Source organism: Episyrphus balteatus, chromosome 2 (assembly GCF_945859705.1).
Source record: "Episyrphus balteatus chromosome 2, idEpiBalt1.1, whole genome shotgun sequence".
Lineage (NCBI taxonomy): Eukaryota > Metazoa > Arthropoda > Insecta > Diptera > Syrphidae > Episyrphus > Episyrphus balteatus.
Genome location: NC_079135.1, coordinates 64095530 through 64102709, shown reverse-complemented (window position 1 = coordinate 64102709; position 7180 = coordinate 64095530).

Here is a 7180-nt window from a genome sequence, read left to right as displayed (position 1 = left end):
TATTGGGTTTAGCGACCACAAATGCAGTAGCATTGATGGTTGATTATAGGAAAATCGCCGTCATAATGGTTTTGCTTTTAACTCACCTCCCATCATAGTTATAGTTGAAACTTCGGTTTAAGTGTCGGAATTTGTATTAAAATCTCACCCTAGAAAAAAAATTTTATAAGAATTTCTAAAATGAAGTTTTATTTTATTATATTGAAAAAAATTACACAATTTTTAAATTTTTTTTGTTATCAATTTCAAATATTTTTGTATTAAAAATCTTATTTAGGAAAAAAAAAAACATTAAAATATTATCAAAAGTAATAACTTATAATTCCTTACCACTCAAAATCTAGTTTTATCTTGGCAAAATGGGAAGAATTGAAATTAAATAGGTACTCGTTTTATTTTATTTATTTTTTTTTTTAATTCAAAAATAATTAAATTTAAATCAAACTATGTAGGTATATTAAAAACATAAAGTATAGAAGCCATCTTAAAATAGGAATATAATTTCTTGTGTATATTTTCAGGGTTAGCGTTACCTATAAAATTCTTTTGTTTAAAAAAAAATGCACTTGGTAACTCTTTCTGATAAAAAATTAAAAATAGAAAACTGCTAGAAATATGCTTCTATTCCGTAAAGCTTTTTTAAATTAGAATTGTTGGTTTTAAAGTGTCACACACTTCTATATGAACACACGTTTCTATTCTTCCAGGTTACATGGTACTTTAAATATATATGAGGTTGTTTTATATGTTTTTGGAGGTGATAAATCTAGCTACGATGTTATTTTTTTTGCAAATTTCTGAAATTTTATAGGTAAGGGCGTCGCTTTCAAGGCAAAGTGGCATAGGTTGAAATTTGTCATTTTTTAGTTTAGAGCACAGAACTGATTAAAAAAACGCAATTTTTCTGTGTAATCTACTTCTTCTAGTTCCCACGTTTACGTTATGAAAAAGTGCCCCTGTTAATTTCCACAAATATCCCTGTCATTAAGTATACATTAATGGCATTTCATTAGTTATGCCGTTATCGTAGATAGGATTGTTTTTGTGTTTTCGAGGAAAACGGCACAACTAAGAAAATGCCCCATAAAGAAAATGCCCGGTGAGATTTTTACACCATTTCGGATTTTGTCGTATTAATCTGTTCGTAAGTCCGGTTCTGTAACTGAGGTAAAGAGATAAATATGTTAGAAAAATTGCATTTTTTGTAGGTTAAATAAATAAAATATTTATTTTATAAAATAAATAAAATAAAATAATATAATATTTTTATATTTTTAGTTTTGTTTTTTAATAACGTGCAAAACGGCACTTTTTCCATAGGGGCAGAAAAAAACAATTTCGAAAATAGTTCTTTTTTGTCGAAAAACGGCATAACTCCAAACAATTTTTTTTTAAATATTGCGTTTTCTATAAAACTTAGTAAACCATTTCATAGCAAAAAAAATCAATTTTTCAGTTTATATAACTTTTGAGTTTTGTTTTTTATTGACAACGAAAATCATATTTTAATGATTAAAAAAATTTTAAATGTCTCTCCTGAAAATTAGTTAATTCCGACTTACATTATGCCACTTTGCCTTGAAAGCGACGATATATCTACTCTTGGCTGGGTGAAAATGTCAATACAATATCAAAATCGTTAAAGCTAGAAACATGAATTTCCTTTCTGCATTTAAAAAACAAAACGATAGTTTCAAAAATCTTCGAAGACGTTGAATTGTATCAAAATGATCACTTCTAATAATTAAAATCTAGTTATTTGATTTCTTAGTCTTAAATCAAATGATTTATCTTTAATTTAATTCGCAATTTTAAAAACAAACTGTTAAAGGTGTCAAATTTGTTAACAAGCTATCAGTTAACTATAAATAATTGAATTTTCTCCAAATTATGGATTGTATACATAAAATTACTATACTTTGTTCCTTGATTATTTATCCAACAATCCAAGTGATATAAACTTGATTGCCTGCCTGTTTGCGCACAAGCTGAGGTCAATAATGAATCCTGTCCCAAATATTATGTTTTTTAATGTTCTGGAATTGAAATATGCAGGAAGATATAGTATGTTTATTTGTATCGGCATGTACTTGTACATACCAAAATGTTTACATAAAGAATGTTTTTCAATTTGCTTACTTAGTAAACCGTATCCTTCTCATTCATCTGATTTTAGACTTTTGGTTTGTCATTTTAATAGGAAACTCTTGACTTTTTTTTATGTTCTTAACAAACCACATCAAATAATTTAGACCAAGAATTCTCATTAGAGACGAGAAAGAGAAGCAAAATTCCTTTGTGCTGCTGTATAAACATCGTATATCCCTGACCAAGTAGGTACTTGATAGGACGATGAAAATTAATTAACCCTTAGCAAACCACAACAGAAAACCCTTGTTTTCCCAAATATAGAATATAGAACCCAAATAGCAAAGCATACTTTTGTTAAAATTTAAGCATCGAAACCGAAACAAAGCTTCTGAAAAATACTCATGCAATTTTAGTTACTGAAAATCAATATCCTACACTTTAGTGCTGAGTTTGAAGCTTCGTAGAATTCTTTCAGACTCAAAGTGAAATATTGATCCTTCGACAAAGCAAATATTTCATTAAATACTCCACTGCCTCTTCTCCGCATCACGCTGGCTCCTATTATTTAGATAGGTTCAACTTCAGCCCTTTTTAAAGGAGCACCATAGTCCTTTGCGTGTATTTCAATTTTCAAACAAACTCAGGGCATTGGACAGTCTGGTTCCTTAATTAAGCACTATATCTATCACTCATTTCGCATATACAGTATATGTATAGTGTTAAATGTAAAATGTAGGTGTTTGTAGCAAGACCAATTTGCAAACAGAAACCAACATGGATGTGGGATAGGGTATCCAATTTACCTTACTGCCTACTCCACCCACTCTATTGAGAGTCAACGAAGGTATTTCAGAACTGTTAGTTGTTCACTAGGGCTTTGAAGTTGGAAGCTGGAATTTAAAACACTCGCAAGGGAATTCACATAAATCTCTGACCAAACTATATACCTCTTACAGTAAGCAGTGTCCGTTGGTGGTCCTTCGTACACACAGAAATACCTTGCAAGCGTCGTTTCTAGTTGAGAGAGTATGCCTTGCGGCATGGGAACTCCTAATTACTTCCGAAAAGGGTAACACTTGCTTAGTCTAGTCGTCATAGTTATATAACTTGATGATATCAGTAGAGAATTGGGCAGTTAATTTTCCTTTCAGATTTATGAACTGATATGAGGCTTCATAGTTTTATTCTTTGCAAAAAATATGTTTCCAACTTTAGTTTATTAACAAAGAAGGATTTTGTTAGATATAATTATTATTATTTATAAAGAAATACATATATTAATTTTGTACTAAGGCTTGCAAGGGTTTTATTAGTGGAATAGTCCACTAATAAAACAATTGCAAATGTTTGATGATCAAATATTCAGGTATAGTATTGTGTTGAGAGTTAAGATATACCTAATATATGGGCTGATGATTTTGCGTATATTGAGTCAGGATTTTGTACGTGTGGTGGGGAGTTTCTTTTTTATGTAAATACAGTTTAAAAAAAAAACGATTTGAAACAAAAACAAAAGAATGAATGTGGAAGCAGAACCTAGTATTAACATACTGTGTGATTTGCATACAAAAAGGCCATTTTGTATTACTAAACCGTATCTACGATCTGATAAAAATGAATTTAATTAAAAAAAATGAGTGGCAATTTAATCCTATGCGTTGATAAACGTTTTTGGAAATTTTAAATTTAAGCAGAAAATCATTTTTTGAGCACGTGAGGGGTAAGGTTTTTAATTGAAATTGAGAAATAATTTAAGAATGAATGAATTTAGCAAAAAAATCTATTGATTTAATCTTAGAATTCATAACTATATATTTTGTGATTAAATATGTACATATTATGGTCAAGATAAGCAAAAGGTGTTTGAACTTCCACCAAATATCCCGGCATAGTTTAATTCATATTTTTCGAAATTTTGCATTTGAAAATTTATTTTTTCAAAAACTATTTATTGATGTCAAATGTTATTGTAAACAGCACCGTTGTCTTTAAATAGAAATAATGGTTCTTAAAACCGCATATAAAATTAATTGTTTATGATTTTTAATTTTTTATTTTTATAATTTTTTTAAATTTAGGAACAGATAAATTAAAATAAAATTTTTCTTATAAAATCTAAGTTTTCATTTCTTAAAAAAAAAACACCATTTCACCGTAGGGATTTTAGGAAATTATTTGAGTTTTCGGTTGTCATACTAAACAAAGAAAAAAGACATCTTAAAAACTAAGGATTATGTTTTAAATTAACCGGATTTCTCGATAGTTTTTTGTAAAAAAAATCGGCCGCCTTAAGATAAGTGGACAAACCTTCTTAATTCCTTGCAACCAAACAAAGCAACAAACAAAATTAAATGAAAAGAATCTTCTTATTAAATCTTTAAATATCAATAAGAATGCTTTCCATTCCATTTATTTTTATTAAAAGTCTTATTATTTTCAAAAGATTTAATCCTATCCCTAGTTCTTTATTTTTTTCCGTGTACGTGCAATATTATCACCCAAATCTCACAGGTATTTGATTACAAATATTTAAAGGGTGTTTCGGTTCTGATTCCAAATCTTCACATTTAACTCAATAATACTGTGCTACGTGAACTATTAAATTTTAATTACACTTAGGAGCAAAAAAACGGAATCAAATAAATTATTTTTATTTAAAACAAAAAATGCAATGGATAAAATAAAGTTTCTTCAAATCTCATGGTCTCATCTAAAAGCTTGGATTTTTTACTTTGAATTGTTGGTAAAAACATAATAATGCGTACGATAGTTTCATCGCTATCTGTCAATTAATTGCACTTCATTTTTGTTTAATGTTAAATTTTCTTGATACTCTCTGCTTCAATTTCAGTTTTTTTTCCTTACGTTACTATTGACGTTGTCTGTCAATAAATTGCACTTCATTTTTTTAAAATGGTAAATTTTTCAGATATTCTCCATGTTTCAATTTCAGTTTTTTTTCCTTACATACTTCATTTATGTTGATTGGATCTTTATAAAGTGAACGGGTTTTTAAGTGTCTACCATTGATTTAAAGCTTTTGTTTTAAGCTTTTAAATGGTGCAATTAAAATTCATGTGTGTCAATTGCATCCTCACGAATTTTCGTTTTTACAGAACTCAAAGTTTGATTCCATTTTTTGCTCCTAAGTGTATATTGTCTTATAGCCCCAAAAATGTTACTTGAATAATCTTAACCCTCTGTAGACACACCTCTTTTTTGCGAATTTGATTTATATACTTTTCATGGCGCTAGAACTTTTTTCGGTCTCACTATTTTATGGAGAATCATATATGAAATTGATGTAGAATTCCGAGAAATTCGAATACTGTATTCACAATTCCAAAAAAATGTTTTTTCACCCTTATAAAGACACTTTTCTGTGACCACTTTTCATTTTTGTCCTGCCAAATTCACACCCGTGTGCCGACGACCAACAAATGATACATCAGGGACCCAAAAAACAAAAGTATGACGAATACGTACTTTTAATTTGTTCTTATTTTCTATATCAAAGGAGCTCCCAAATATCAAAGGAGCCTAAAATTAAGTCTTGCCTCTTGCCCCAGGGCCCCGGCAACTCAACGTACGCCTCTTATTCCTTGTCAAATCTTATAAGCATACCATATTATTTTTAATATTTTGACGCTTATTATTAAGGTACTTGTTGTACTGATAAAATACTCATCTTTTCATAAAAAGGGTTATAAATTCTTTTATGTTGTTCGTATCGAATGAGACCAAATAGGTCTCATTCCCTGCAGGAATAATAAAATGCACGACTGGGGTCGCACGTACTTGCTCTTGCAGTTTAAAACACTTTAGTAGGTACTAGGACACTTGAGACTGGGAACTTTTTTTACGACCTTTTTAATTGTTTTTTATTTAATCGGTTTTTAATTGTTTATTAATTGGTTTGTTTTTCTTTGTCGGGCCGAGTGGCGCCCAAGTCGCTTCAGTTTTATCTTTTAACGACTTTTTAATTGTTTTTTTTTTTTTATGTCGGGCACGAGGCGCGCACAAGTAGATTGAGATTTTTTTGTAGGATCTTTTTCATTCAAAAAAGAATGTTTAGATGTTGGTCTGTTTGGTGGTGGTTTTAGATGACATTATAAGATGTAGGTCATAAATGTGCAAGGGATCTTTTTAAGGAGGTACAGTGTGTGTGTTTGCTTGCTATGCAATGTCACTGGAGGATCGGTATTAGAAAATATAACACCAGAGCATTTCTTAAAAAAAAAAAAAATAGACTGTAGGTCGTTTTATCTTTTAACGACTTTTTAATTGCTTTTTTTTATGTCGGGTACGATGCGCGCACAAGTAGATTGAGATTTTTCTTAAGGATATTTCTTCATTCAAAAAGAATGTTTTGATGTTGGTGTGTTTGGTGGTGGTATGAGAAGACATTATGAGATGTCGGTCAAAAACTTTGAAAGGCTGTATCTTTTGAAGGAAGCGTTTTTTCGCAAAAATAACGTTATTTTGAGATCCTATATATTCTTAACATGTATGTATAATATCTATTTTTAGAAGCAAAACAAAAAAAAAAAAAAAAAAAAAAAAAAAAAAACAATTAAGATTGTTTCTCTCTCTGTAGCGCACAAGCATTTTTCCTTACGACCTTTTTCACTGAAGAAGGGAGTGTTTTCTAGGGTTGGTCTGTTTGGTGTGATTTGAGATGGCATCATAGGGTGCTGGTCATGAATGTGAAAAGGGATCTTTTGAGGAGCTGCTGTGTGTGTTTATTATGCAATGTCACTGAGGATCGGTATTAGAAAATATGACACAAGAGCATTACTTAAAAATAGAATATAGGTCGTTGCTGTGTTTGAAGGGTGGCCATAGCTAGATGTAGGTATTTTATAGCTGTGTGTCATAGGATATATTAACACGTTAGCGTTGATTGTGTTGTTATTTGAGATGGAGTAGGATGGTCATGAATGTAAAAGAAATTTTGTTGTGGATAACTTATGGACATGAGAAAAGTGTTCCATGTACGTTCTCGTAGTTTTAGTGGCACTAAAATGTGCCTTAATTCAATGGCATACAAATCAATGGAAATATGAAGTCGTCGAAAGTCGTTAGTGGT